Below are 15445 nucleotides of genomic sequence, written 5' to 3' on the forward strand. Positions count from 1 at the left end.
ACTTACAAATGGTGATCACACAATTGCGGTTGCAGTGTCTCATGTATGGCCAGATGCATATCATCGGCTATGTTTGTGGCATGTCTTTCAAAATGAAGCAAAGAACATAGAACACATATTTAATCAGAAGACAAGGTTTGATAAGAGGTTTACAAGGTGTGTACTTGAGAGCATAGATGAGGTCACATTTATGTTTGATTGGGAGGAAATGATTCAGATGTACAACCTTGAAGACTGTGTGTGGTTAGTAAATTTATATGCAAACAAAGAAAAGTGGGCATTGGCATATGGAAGACAATACTTTTGTGCAGGTATGACAAGCACACAAAGAGGTGAATCTATGCATGACACAGTGAAGAAAACCTTATATTCATGTTTAACAATGTTTCACTTCATGGAATAATATAAATTATTTGTAAACGGTCTTAGACAAAATGAGCTTCAACAAGTTGTGAAATGCCTCAATACAGGCCCTGTAACTTTGGGCATGAAAATATTGATGTGACCTGCAAATATGTATACACTAACTGTATTTGAATGGATTAAGGAGGTTATACAGGTCATGAATTGCAACATATAAGGACGTATTCAAACCGAGAATATGCACAAATATCATATTGTATGGGAGGGCAAAGAGCATCCAAAAAGGCAAGAAGCACTTGTTACGTACAATGTTGAGAACGTAATAGTTGAATGTACATGCAAAATGTATGAATTCAAAGGTATTTTATGTCATCATGCATTAAAGGCACTTAATCAAGAGAAGATATAAGAAATACCTAAGACATATTTAATATGAAGATGGACAAGACAAACAAAGATTGAACTACTGGATACAGGACTCAACGTTGTAGATTATAATGAAAAAAATCACCTAGCGAAGGGTATCAAAAGGAAACCTACCTCTGATTGCAGTCGTCAAAGGACAAAGGGTGCACTAGAAATGGTTGGCAAAAAAAAGTTTAAGAAACAACCAACCCCTAAGCAAAAGCAAATGAGCCATTCGAATGAACAAGTATGTAATACATTATATTGTTTTACATGTAAATTGCATTATGTGCAACTTATCAATATCTAACTTGTGTAATTTCCAACATGCAGCAATACCCTACAGACGTGCACTACAACGTTGGAACCTTCAATCCTCCTGACCAGTTTGAGTGGAACGATGGCATCAGTTTTACAAGTCTTTTGGTATGTAATCAATGTTGGGAGGATGTTTGCATTTCTTATAAAACTTAATGTGTTGTCATATATTGTTTTGTTTCATGACAGACTGAGTTCAATTTCAATTCAAATGTGAGCAATGGAACACAGGAATCACGTGTGAATTTTTCAGCTACATAATTGTATTTGATTGTATTAACATGTTCGATCATTGTAATATGTATCCTTCATATGTATAAATTGTTGTCTCATCTAGTTTACAGAGCTACATTTCTTATATCATTGGTAATTCGTCGTTGTTCAGTGCTTATACTATTAGTAAAAATCATTGTCTCATGTAGCATTCACATATACAAATCATTGTAGATACAAAACATTTTTTTCCTTTCAATGTGATTTTTATTTATGAATGCTAAATGTGTGATGACGATTTATAATAATGATTTCTTACTAATATAGCATTTACCGACTTCCCCCATTTGAATAATGAATTCTTACTAATATAGCATTTACCGACTTCCCCCATTTGGTAAATCGCTAATGTTAACATGTTTGTGGTTATAAACCACGCCGATGACTTAAATTTACTACATGTGCATGATCGTTGTTAAATCATTGTGGCTTAATTTTTATGCTATTAGTAAATCGCCTTTATGGCGATTTATTTGGTATATAAATCATGGTACCATGTAGTGTCCTATCGCGATTTACGCAATGACGTCTATGTCGGCCAAAACTAGATAAAAATCGTAGTGTATATTATTATAAATCGTGGTAAAAGTTTAAGTACAAATAGTCGTCTCATCTAGCCTTCACATATACATATTGTTGTATATATACTGTTTTTGAATCGTTTCACAAAAATTATGTAAATAAATTATATTTAAAGTAAAAATTGTTGTCTCATCTAGCCTTCACATGTACAAATCGTTATAAATACAGAACACTTTTTTCCTTCCAATATCTTATATAAATTGTTATACCATACAACATCTTATAGTGATTCACACAATAACGTCTATGTCAGAGACAATGATTTGCGTTTGCTATAAATAACAATCTAACTTATTGACATTTATAGTAAAAGCTCTATATCATGTAGCCCATCAGCATAATTTAGTAGTATAAATTCATTATGGATAATATTTCAACATTTATTTAAGTTATTTAATGTTTAATTAAAAAAATTATGAGATCTTTGCAGAGTATTTGGGTCAACCCAAATGAATATGGAAAGAGTTTAGACTCAAATCAGGGTCTCGATTGGACCTATAAGAAATTTGGATCAATTTAAGACCCAAATAGATCTCCTCTAATGTAAAAAGTATTTTAGATCCATTTAGAGACCAAATTGGATCCTACTAGGAAAATAAGATATTGAATCTACTTGAAGACTCAATTAAATCCCATTATGTAAATTAACATTTGAACCAATTTAGAGATCCAAATGGATTCAAATAACAAAATAAGGCCTTTGGATCTATTTGAGACCTAAATGGATCTCATGATGGTAAAATGAATTTGTTTGGATCTTAATTCAATTGTTGACACAAATAGATCCTACTTAAGAAAACAAGATTTGGATCCACTTATGATCTAAATGAATCTTCTTAGTATACTATGAAATTTGTTTGGATCAACTTAACCCAAATGAATCCCAGTTAAAAAAATATAGATTTAGATTAGTTTGATATACAAATGAATTTTCCTAGAATATAATAAGTTTTAGATCTATCTAAATTCCAAATTGATCCTACTTAAATAAATAGAATTTGGGTTCACCAAATTGTTTATAAATGAATGTGGTTGTAAATCACGTTGATTTGTATTTATGAAGTTACCGCGACATTGATGTCTTTGTTTATTTTTGTGAATGATATCGATATGTAATATCACGATTTACTCATATCGGTTTGCAACTGATACTAAAATATTGTGAACGAAACAATGAAATCGATTTGCAACTATTACTTAAATCGATTTGCATTTATGAAGTTACCTCGATTTGTAATTTACTAAGTCTAAACATCGTGTCAATTTGTATACACGTGTGTAAAACCCTAATCTATGTAAAACCCTAATATAAATCTGTGTAAAACCCTATTCTATATAAAACCCTACCTGACCCGTTGTTTAGGACTAAAACCCTAATCTATTTAACATCTCTTCCTCTTTTCTGTGACAACACAACTTCTTCTTCTTCTTATTTTTTCTCCTCCACCTTCGTCTTCATCTTCTTCTTCCTTGTATTTTTCTTTCTTCTTTATTTTTCTTTGTTCCTTCTACTTGTGTTTGATAGGTGAGGGTTGATGTTGATATTGATAACCTAGTTGTTTCATGCCATGAGGAAAGATCTGGATAATTTTCGATGATGATTACGGTGGCTATCTTCTGTATATACATTGATATATTCATGAAATATATGGCACAATCGTCATCCCTAAATCGATGCCCACAGGTATGAACGAAGGGCTTGGTTGTTTGTTGGTCATTCGAAGCCTTATATGTGCTCAATCTAAAACAAACGAGGAGACCACGACTGTGGCGTATTTGTCGTGAAGTATATCAAAGTTTATGCAGAATATAACAATGACAAATATGCTACGGTCATGTGGTTTCATCTTCTCTGCCTGTATAAACATATCGATGATGATGAGATCCCATACATTTTGAAGCTTCATCAGCTCTGCCTCGAAGCTTTCTACACTAGCAACCTAGATTTCATGTGCATTTGGATTGCATTCGAAGCACAACACTATTTGGACGTGGGGGTGATGTTGATGTATGTTTTCTTTGATGATGATGGACAAAGTTACCGCGACAATGATATATCGTTGTCTGTCTTTATGAACGATGTCGATTTGTATTTATGAAGTTACCACGATTTGTTTCATTAAAGTTACCTCGATTTATAATTTACTAAGTCTAAACATCGTGTCGATTTATTTATTTATTTATTCGCCTTTTATGAATCAATCATTGTGTAAATTGTGATAGGACATATCGTTCATATAAACAAATCTCGTAAAAGCAAATGGCGATAGAACAAATATTGTGATATTATGAAACTTACAGAATTTTGGTTGTAAGTCAATTTGTATTTATTAAGTTACCTAGATTTGTAGTTCACCAATAAACATCTTATCAATTTGTTTTTTCTTTCGCTTTTTTGCCTTTTATCAGTCATTATGTAAATCGCGATAAGCCAAATTATTGTACAAATACTGTATTTGAACTATTATACTAGATAGTGTCATATAGCGATTTACACAATGACATCTATGTCAGAGACAATGATTTGCCTTTGCTACAAATAACAATCTAACTTATTGACGTGTTTAGTAAAATTGGATTTTTATTTCAACCCATAGAGATTTACGTAATTTGTATACACAGTCTTACAAAAAATGTACACACAATCTACAAAATCTGTTAGAAATCTATGTACATCATATTACTCCTGGGAGGTTATGTCGTTCATTGCCTTTTAGGTATTTTTGTCGGCTGAGTTTCTTTCACTTTCGTAATTAGAAACTTCACCAATTTTTTGGATAGTTCTGTGTGGAATCCAGGTATATCATCCTGCAACAAAAAAGTAATGTGACACCAATATATAAATTGAGTCACCAATAATATAGAATAATAAACATGTTTAAGTGTAGAGCATACAGCGTCGAAAACAAGTTTTTGTCAATTGTATATTGCTTCAATATACTTAATTACATATACGTCACAATAGATGCCATTATTTTGTAAAGGAGCATCGTGTGCGTTGTGAAACCTTCACTCACCAATGTTGACACCCAAGATGTCTTTGACGAATGCTTCTTGTGGTTAATGCAAAAGCAAGTAAATTCTGGGCCACCGTACAAGATGCGAAACACTTATAGATAGAAACTTACCAAATGCATAATGTCATGTTGTATACCAGTGTGAAAGTTCAATGAGTTGTAGCACAATAGTTGTTTTTTTCGTAAATCCATCACGTATAAGACTCAATGCTTAGAAGATTGCCATAATATAGGAATCAATATCTGCAAAACGATAATAAAATATCTTACAAATCGATATAGAAATTCATATTGATAGCTTAAAATCAACATAGAAATCGATATTAAGAATCAAAACAATGTCTTAAATCGATATAATATCTTATAAATCTATAGTATAAATCATGTTAGGACTGTTATGCCTCATAAATCTTGATCAACATGTTTCTTCACTTACCTTTTCACTTGACCAAAAGTCTCCACAGTTATCATCGTTACCCTATCATTGTAGTCCATCTTGAAATCCAATGACGTATGATAGTCGGCGACCGAAACTCAGTTGAACGAAATAGTGATAATAGTAAGGTTAAAATACGAAGCAACAAGAGTAAATCAAAAAAGAAAATAAACATATAAGAGAATCGATATACCATAAAATAAGAAATGATGATGTGTCTATTATTGGTTGTTATGTTGCGTTAAATATACATGACGAAATCGTATATAGTCTGTTTGCAATAAATATGCATGTGTTAACATACCTACCTATGACATACGTAAATATATAAATGATAGTGGTTTCATACGTACAAAATTATTGATGGTGTTTCCTTCTGCAAATTTATCTTGCAGTCGATTGATGTTATCTTAGAACTCTTTACTGAGTTTACGGGCACCTTTTTTTATAGATGTTTCACTCACATTAACAGAATAATCAATAAATAATCTGTCGCATTTTATTGCAATTCCTTTTTACAGTACACAAAATAAATCAAATATACGACATACAAGATATAAATTTTGAAGAAACTCGTCACGAGGTTTAGAAAATATATGTCTGATTCGCAGTCGTTGGCCGTGTAGTTGTTGTTGTCTCCTTCCTCGCCGTCAATACCCCCTTTGCAATGAAGCAGGTTATATGTTTGACCCATGAACACGTCATTTATAAAGGAAACGTAGGTTAGGTTGTTCCTTACTCACGAAGCAAAGTGAAGCGACACCCTCCTGAACTTGTGCGACATGTCATTCATTTATAAAGGAAGTGTCGTTTCACATACCACACATTTTCAAAAATCGTGAGCAAATAAATTACATTCGCATTGATTAAAAAGCATCATTTCATTTACCTTTTATAAAAAAGAATTATAACTGGTTGCAAGCCAATCGATATCAAGCAACAATATGTCTTTGTTTATCTTTTTGAACGAAATTGATTCGCATTTATGAAGTTACCTCGATTTGTATCATTGAAGTTACCTCGATTTGTACTTTACTTAAACATCATGTTGATTTATTTATTGTTTTTCCTTTTCGCCTTTTATGAATCAATCATTGTGTAAATCGCGATAAGTCATATCGTTCACATAGACAAAGCTCGTAAAAGCAAATCGTGATAGGACAAATCTTTTATGTTTTATGTTCGTGGCTATACAAATCGTGATAGGACACTTCTGCTTTAAAAAATAAATCATGATCTGTTATAGAAAGAATTATATAATTATAGAATGTTACGTTACAACAATGAATTATAACTAGTTGCAAGCCAATCAGTATCAAGCAACTCGCGATAACACGTAGCCTTTATACGTACAAATTGTTTCAGCCTTTTATCAATATTTATATAAATCATGATATGAAGACAACTCGTAAAAATAAATCATAATTTCTGCAGTACACAATGTTAAACGCTTCTTCAAATTTTTTTTATGAAGGCCAAACATTACAACGATTTGCTCAGTGGCACTTGTGTGTTACACTTATTAAAAAAAGAATTATACATTTATAAAATTTCACATTACAAAAAAGAATTATAGAATTACAAAAAAGAATTATAGAATTATAATAAATAATTATTGGGACATCGATTTGTATTTATGAAGTTACTGCGACAATGATATATCTTTGTTTGTCTTTATGAATGATATCGATATGTAATATCGAGATTTACTCATATCAGTTTGCAACTGTGTTATCATCGCAAAAAAAATTTCCTCCCATGCGAGAGAGAAACGAATTTCGCGAGTCAAACTCGACCAAAGTTTTGAAAATGGTTTTAAAAATTACTCGCCTCCGTTTTGAAAATTTGCGAGAAAATTTCGTGAAATGGGATCCGCCTGTCGGTACGAGGTTCAACCGTTCCTTGCGCCTTTACCAGAGGTAATTGAACCAAGGACCAATTATGTGCTTTAACTCGACTCAAATATCTAAATTATGCTCTATTTTTCCTAGAATGCACAAAGAATCAGGCTTGTGCTATGAAATTTTGAAAATAATGCAAGTTTGAGAAACATGATGTTTGCTTTGGAAAATTGAAATATGCTGGAAAAATGATTGGAAAAGTACTTGAAATTGGGATTCCTGGGAAAATCATTGAAGTTCATTGAAAATCAGAAATTTGCATTGGAAAGTGATTTCTCAGGAAAGCTTAAAAATCTGAGAAAATTGGTTTTGAGATTGGAAACTTGGAATTGATTTTATGATAAAATGGATTTGAGAAATGCTGAGAAAATCAGGAAATTCATTGGAAAAGGATTTCTGAAAAGGAGAATGAATTTTCAGGAAAACTGGGTTCTTAGGAAGATAGGAAATCTGAGAAAATCGATTTTTGAAAACTTGGGATTTTGAAATTTGAGAATTTTAAAACATTGGAAAATCTTGGTTTGAACTTGGGAAATGCTTTGAAATCTCTTTTGAAAACTCAGGATTTTGAGAAAATCAGATCCTGAGAAAGACTTGGAAATTCTTGAGAAAGCTGAATTTTCTGAAATTGAAATTGGAAAATGAATTTGAGAATAATGCAATTTGAATGATATGAATGAATGAATATGAATTTGAAAAGGGAATTTCATTGAGGAATTGGGAAATCCTTTTAAAACTTTAAAAAATGCAGTGCATTTTGAAGTTAGCCTAAGTGTGTAGGCTGAATGTGGCTAATACGAAGATCATAAATCTTGGTTTTCTTCGTATTCTGACTATGGCCATAAATACGAATCCCACCGAGTTTATAAACTCCATAAAAGCTTGTGCACGTGCCATTCGTGTAAACCATAGTGAATTTGAAATAATGTGCATGAATCATACATCACATATTAAAATTTTGCAGAAATTAAACTATATGCAATGCAACCCTATTCTAAGCAGAAATGTAACTGTTATTCCAAATATTACATTGATTTTTACATTGAATTGAAATAAAAGAAATAAAATGGCTAAGTCTTCTTCTTGAATATTCCTGCAAAACTTGGGTTAGTTTGGATCAATTGAAGGAAGATGACACCAACTGAAAAGGGATGCTTCCTTGTATATGCTGGACCAGCTATTGGGCGTGAAGGTGGTTGAAGTTGGGTAGGGGTCCGGCTAGAGGAGCTCTTGGAAGAGGTGGTTGTTGCAAGATGGAGTTCGATGATGGCTGCTGTGGAGGTGGCTGGAACCGATTGCAGAGAAGGCTTCCAAAGTGCTGGGGGTGTTGAAGCTGTGGTGGAGATGTTCGAGCTGCTATGCTGCTGTGGAGGTGGTGAAGGTGGAGCAATGGAGGTTGTTGTTGATAGCTTGAATCCGAAGGAGCTGCCAAGGAAGCACCGGCTGGGAAAGATGAGGGTGAAGGAGGAAGCTTGGTTGCTGTGGTGGCTGAAGCTAAGGTGCTGCTGGAGGTTGGAAGGCTGCTGTGGCTGTAGCAGCCAAGGAGAGAAGAAGATAGCTAAAGGGAGAGAGAGAGAAAAAGAGAGAGAGGTGCGTTAAGGGGAAAATGGGCCAGCCGTAGCCTTTTGCTCCTTTTTTTTTTTTTAGAACTTAGGTTTTAATTGGCTTTTACCTAGGGTTTAATGAAAAGGGGAAAGGGGGAGAGAACCCTTTACGTGAATGGCTGGGCAAGAGGGAAAGGAAGGAAGGAAGAAAGGAAAGAAAGGGAAGAAAAGAAGAAAAAGAAAAAGAAAAGGAAAGAAAGAAAAGGAGGGAAAAAGGAAAAGGGAAAGAAAAAAATGAGAAAAAAATGGAAAGTGGGGCTGGAGGTTTGGGTGACCATCTTGTGGGTCCCACCTCTCTAAAATAGAATAAATAAATAAAAATTAATAAAAACAAAAACAAACAAATAAAAAGAAACATCTTTTTTTTTTATAAAATAGAAAAGTAAATGAATGGGCCATCTCAGAGCGGGTCCAAATTCCACTTTTGAAATTCATTTTGACGATTAGAGGGGTAAAATAGTTTTTTTAGAAAGTTTCCAGACGGAACGAGCTATTTTTGGCAGTTTTTGAAACAAGCTCGGATTTTGAAGTTCAATACCTCGTCGCGAAGCAAATCCAATGTAGAGTTTAAAAATTTAATTTTAGAAGAAATCCAAATTGTTTTCCTCGAGAAAATGCTTCTAAATCTATTTTCAGACAAAATGAGCTATTTTTGGCAGTTTTTGAAACGAGCTCGGATTTTAAAGTTCAATACCCCGTTGCGAAGCAAATCCAGTGTAGAATTCAAAATTTTGAGTTTGAAATAAATCCAGATTATTTTTCTTGAGAAAATATTTCCAAATTTAGACTTCTAGGGGTAAAAATGTTAATTTTGGAAACCCAGGGTTTGAAATTGATTTCTGAAAGCTTTTAAAACTCGATTTGGATTGAAATTTATAAAACTGGAGTTCTGGACTTCGAAAATGGAATAAAATGTGATGAAATGTTATGAAATGCTGAGAAATGATATGAAATGATGAGAAATGACATGAAATGCTATGCGAAATGCTAACTCTGAATGAAGAATTTTGGATGTCAGACCCCGATTGACACTTGTATCAGTTCAAAAAGTGTTAAAATTGACAAAATTTGCAAAAATGGTTGAAGAAATGATTTTTGAGCTCTGCCAAGCTAGAGTGACACTAGAAATTAGGGTTTGAGCTGGATTAAACTGAAATGAACTGGATTGAGCTGGGTTTTAGAGTTTTAGAACTCAAATGAACAGACCAGGCACTGACTCAACTGACCTTTCCGACTGAATTTTCAAGAAAAGCTGTCATTTTTAGAGAAATGGTACGGAATGATCACTAGAGTGAAGTGAATTACGAACCTGAAGTGGGATTGAGCTAGAACAAAGGTCAGTAATACTGATATGAACTAAAATCAAAGCTTGAACACTAGCTCAATTGACTGAACTCAGCTCAATTTTAGCTGAAAGAGCTAAAATGGACTAAAATGGGCTCCTAGACACTTGGAAATGGTTTTGAACTGAAACTGGAGCACTTGAACTCCTGATGAGCTCAAATTAGACTCTGGGGAACATGACTGACTGACTTGGAGACAATTGGCTTGGATTCGAGTGAGAAATGAGCTCATTTTTGAAGAAATGATCCCATTTTGGCAGGAATGGTTAGAAATGAAAATGGTATGTTCATTCTGAGCTCAGATGAGCTTAAGATGACTGATATTTTAACTGTCCTGAACTGACCATTGAGCTTGGTTGACTCCGACTGACTGGGGTCTGGGATGACCTAGGGGTAAAATGGTAATTTTCCTAATGAAAATGGGTAAAATGGTGATTTTCTGAAACTGACTCGGGGTTTGACACCTACACTGACCTGACAGGGTTGGCACTATACGAGGAGGGTTATTTGAGAATGGATGAGCAAAATTTCGGGTGGTTACAAACTGTTACTAAAATAATGTGAACAAAACAGTAAAATCGAATTGCAACTGTTACTTAAATCGGTATCAAGTTGCAAATCGATTTGTATTTATAAAGTTACCTAAGTTTGTAATTTACCTAGTCTAAACATTGTGTCGATGTTTAGACACGTGCATAAAACCCTTTTATAAATCTGTGTAGAATCCTATTCTATGTAAAACCCTACCCGACCGTTGTTCAGGTCTAAAACCTTAATCTATTTAACCTCTCTTCATCTTTTTTTGCTGCAATGCAACTTCTTCCTCTTTTTCTTTTTTCCTCTTCGCCTTCTTCTTCCTTCTTCTTCTTCCTTGTATACTGAAGCAAGCATAAATATTTTGCATGATAGACAAGGGGTGATGGTGATGACCATATCTTTGACCTATTCATACTGTTGGACCCATCATCGTTCGCAAACCATCCTTCACAGTAGAAAAAACATTTGCCTAATCTTTGATATACTTCATAACAAATATGCTATAGTCGTGTGGGCTTCATCTTCTCTGCCTGTTGGGATTCATATCTTGTGCAGCTTCGTCAGCAATGTCTCGAAGCTTTCTACCCTAGCAATCTGAATTTCATGTACGCCTAGATTCTATTCAAAGCACATCACTTTTTGGACTTAGATTGCATTTAAATACTCATTTTTTTTAAATGAATGTGGTTGTAAATCACGTTGATTTGTAGTTATGAAGTTATCGCGACAACGATATGTATTTGTTTGTCTTTGTGAATGATGTTGATTTGTATTTATGAAGTTACCTTGATTTGTATTTATGAAGTTATATCGATTTGTAGTTTACTAAGTCTAAACATCGTGTCAATTTATTTATTGTTTTTCTTTTCCGCCTTTTATGAATAAGTCATTGTGTAAATCGTGATAGGGCATATCAATCACATAGACAAAGCTCGTAAAAGCAAATCGCGATAGGACAAATATTGTTATAGTATAAAACTGAAATCGATGTGGTTGTAAGTCAATTTGTATTTATCAAGTTACCTAGATTTGTACTTTAATGAAACCGTTTTATATATACTATATTTAAATTGTTATACTAGATAGTGTCCTCGAGAGATTTACACAATGACGTTTATGTCGGAGACAAAGTTTTGCCTTTGCTACAAATAACAGTCGAACTTATTGACGTGTTTAGTAAAATTGAATATTTATTTCAACCTAGAGAGATTTACATAATTTGCCTCTTATATGTTCGACCCATGAACAAGTCGTTTATAAAAGAAACGTTGGTTGATCTGTTCCTTACTAACGAAGCAAAGCGAAGTGTCACCCTCCTAAACTTGTGCGATGTGTCATTCATTTATAAAAGAAACGTTGTTTCACATATTGTTCCTTTTAAAAAACCGCTCAGAAATAAATTGCATTGGCATTAATGAAAAAATGTCATTTCTTTTACTTTTTACAAAGAAGAATTATAACTGGCTACAAGCCAATCTGTATCAAGTAACGATGTGTCTTTATTTGTCTTTCTGAACGAAATTGATTTGTATTTATAAAGTTACCTCAATTTGTATAGTTAAAGTTACCTCGATTTGTAGTTTACTAAGTCTAACCATTGTGTTGGTTTGTTTATTGTTTTTCTTTTATGCCTTTTATGAATCAGTCATTTTTTAAATCATGATAGGACGTATCGTTCACATAGACAAAGCTCGTAAAGGCAAATCACAATAGGATATTCAAATGGATTTGGTGGTATGAGATGTATTTGATTGTCGGATGTGTTTAGGTGGCGGAGTGATTGGATTGGATTGGGTTGGTTGTGAGACCCATTATACTCTCATCAAATCCAAACCTAATCTAAACTATTATATATTGATGTCTTCTTTTAAATCGTTGTAATTTTGAAAAGATTTTTATATGAAAAACATGTGAAAACCATACATCAAATAATAAAAACCGGTTCTCACTAGTGGATGAGACCGGGTCGAACTCAGGGAACGGGAATATATCGTATTCAAGTACACAAATCTAAACTAATCTTTATTGCCGAATTATTTGAAATGTAAAATATTCAAAAAATGTAAAAACAACTAACTATTACAACAAATGAATACCCTTCGCAGAGGGCGTAAAGTGCAATATTTACAAACCCAATTAAATTCCTAATTCTAAAAATAAAAGCAAAAAGAAGCTTTATTCTTCGTGTCACGTAATCGCTTTCGCTTCAGTCTGTGCTATCCTGCACAATTCAAATGAACACGAGCAGTACCAGAGATAGACATAGACTATACTAAACTAGCTAGATGCTAAAAATAGAAAATTCTAACACGTTTAGATCCGAAATATGATTTCTAATTAGATCTAACTAATTAACTACAGTTTAAGTAACTAACCAACTAAGCTAACAATTACAAGATGAAACAAACAAGAAAACATAAGAAATTGAGCATGATGAACAATTTGAAAAAGAAAAAAAAAATCAAAAGGTCAGAATGTAAGAAAACAAGAAATTGAACAGAAAAACTAGGCTAGATGAATATATTGAAAAACAGGAAGATGATAGAATTGAAAAACAAGAGAAAAACAGAAAAACAGGAATTGAATATCATGAAATGAATATTACAAACAGGAAAATTAAGATCAACAAGCATGCAATTAAAAATCATATGGACTTAAGCAAAACATAAAAGAAATGAGCAGAAATTAAAAGAAACTGAAATGAAATAGTAATTCAGAAATTCATACTTTGAAATGAAAGAAAACAAACTATTAATAAAATCAAAACAGGAAAACTACTATTACTAAAATCAAAACAGGAAAACTAAAAAAAAAACAGGAACTCCACCGATCAAATGTATAAGCATGAACATGAACATAAAAAAACAAAGCAGTAAAAAAAAAAAAAACAACACAGGAATTGAAGAACTCAAAGCAAAGTTGCAGGAAAAAAAAACAGGAAATTAAAACATTAATCAACAAAAATTCAAACAATGGCTGAATTGAAAACGTGAAATAAGATGTAATGAAAGCAACAGTGAATGAAAGCAACAAGAAATTAGGGAAGAATACATCAAACAACTACTGAATCAATTAACAAAATCTTAAAAAAAATCACTGTACACTAAAAGATCGGCCAATGAACAAAAGAAACATAATCGTGAATGTATTTTTTCATTTTCGTTTTTTTTTTAGTTTTTTTCTCTTTTTATTTCCGTTTTACAGATATGGCAATAACCAGAAGAAGATTTGAAGAATAAGAAGAAGAAGAACGGAATTAATGGAAGAAAAAGAAGGATTAGCTGAAGAAGAAACAGATCGGCAGAAAAAAAATCAGAAAAAGAAGAAGAAAAAGAAGAAGATCAGACAAAGCTGTAAACACCCCAAATTTTCCACATCCATTCTCAAACAATCCTCCTCAGGCAGTGCCAACCCTGTTAGGTCAATGTAGGAGTCAAACCCCGAGTCAGCTTCAGAAAATCACCATTTTACCCATTTTTCATTAGGAAATTTACCATTTTACCCCTAGGTCATCCCAGACCCCAGTCAGTCGGAGTCAACCAAGCTCATTGGTCAGTTCAGGACAGTTAAAATATCAGTCATCTCAAGCTCATCTGAGCTCACAATGAACAGACCATTTTCATTTTTGACCATTCCTGCCAAAATGAGATCATTTCTTCAGAAATGAGCTCATTTATCACTCAAATCCAAGCCAATTGTCTCCGAGTTAGTCATTTACAGTCAGTCATATTCCTCAAAGTCTAACTTGAGCTCACCAGGAGTTCAAGTGCTCCAGTTTCAGTTCAAAACCATTTCCAACTGTCCAGTAGCCCATTTTAGTCCATTTCAACTCTTTTAGCAGAAATTGAGCCTAGTTTAGTCAGTTGAGCTAGTGTTTGAGCCTTGATTTTAGTTCACCTCAGTATTACTAACCTTTGTTTCAGCTCAAACCCAGCTCAGATTCGTAATTCACTTTGCTTCAGTGACCATTCCGTACTATTTCTCTCAAAATGGCAGCTTTTCTTCAAAATTTAGCCGGAAAGGTCAGTGAGTCAATGTCTGGTTAGTTCACTTGAGTTCTGAAACTCCAAAACCCAGCTGAATCCAGCTCATTTCAGTTTAATTTAGCTCGAACCCCAATTTTCAGTGTCACTCTAACCCAATAGAGTCTCGAAAACCATTTCTTAAGCTATTTTGCAAATTTTATCAATTTTAATGCTTTTTGAACTGGTACAAGTGTCAATCAGGGTCTAACATCCAAAATTCTTCATTCAGGGTCTGCATTTTGCATGTCATTTCTCATCATTTCATATCATTTCTCAGCATTTCATAATATTTCATCACATTTCATTCCATTTTCGAAGTCCAGAACTCCAGTTTTATAAATTTCAATCAAGATCATGTTTCAAAAGCTTTCAGAAATCAATTTCAAACTTCGGGTTTCCAAAATTGACATTTTTACCCCCGGGAGTCTAAATTTGGAAATATTTTCTCAAGAAAAATAATCTGGATTTATTTCAAACTCAAAATTTTGAATCCTACACTGGATTTGCTTCGCAACGGGGTATTGAACTTCAAAATCCGAGCTCATTTCAAAAATTGCCAAAAATAGCTCGTTTCGGCTAAAAATAAATTTGGAAGTATTTTCTCGAGAAAAACAATATGGATTTCTTCCAAAATTAAAATT

The sequence above is a fragment of the Nuphar pumila genome, chromosome 3, assembly GCF_984573655.1.
Source record: "Nuphar pumila chromosome 3, dmNupPumi1.hap1.1, whole genome shotgun sequence".
NCBI lineage: Eukaryota > Viridiplantae > Streptophyta > Magnoliopsida > Nymphaeales > Nymphaeaceae > Nuphar > Nuphar pumila.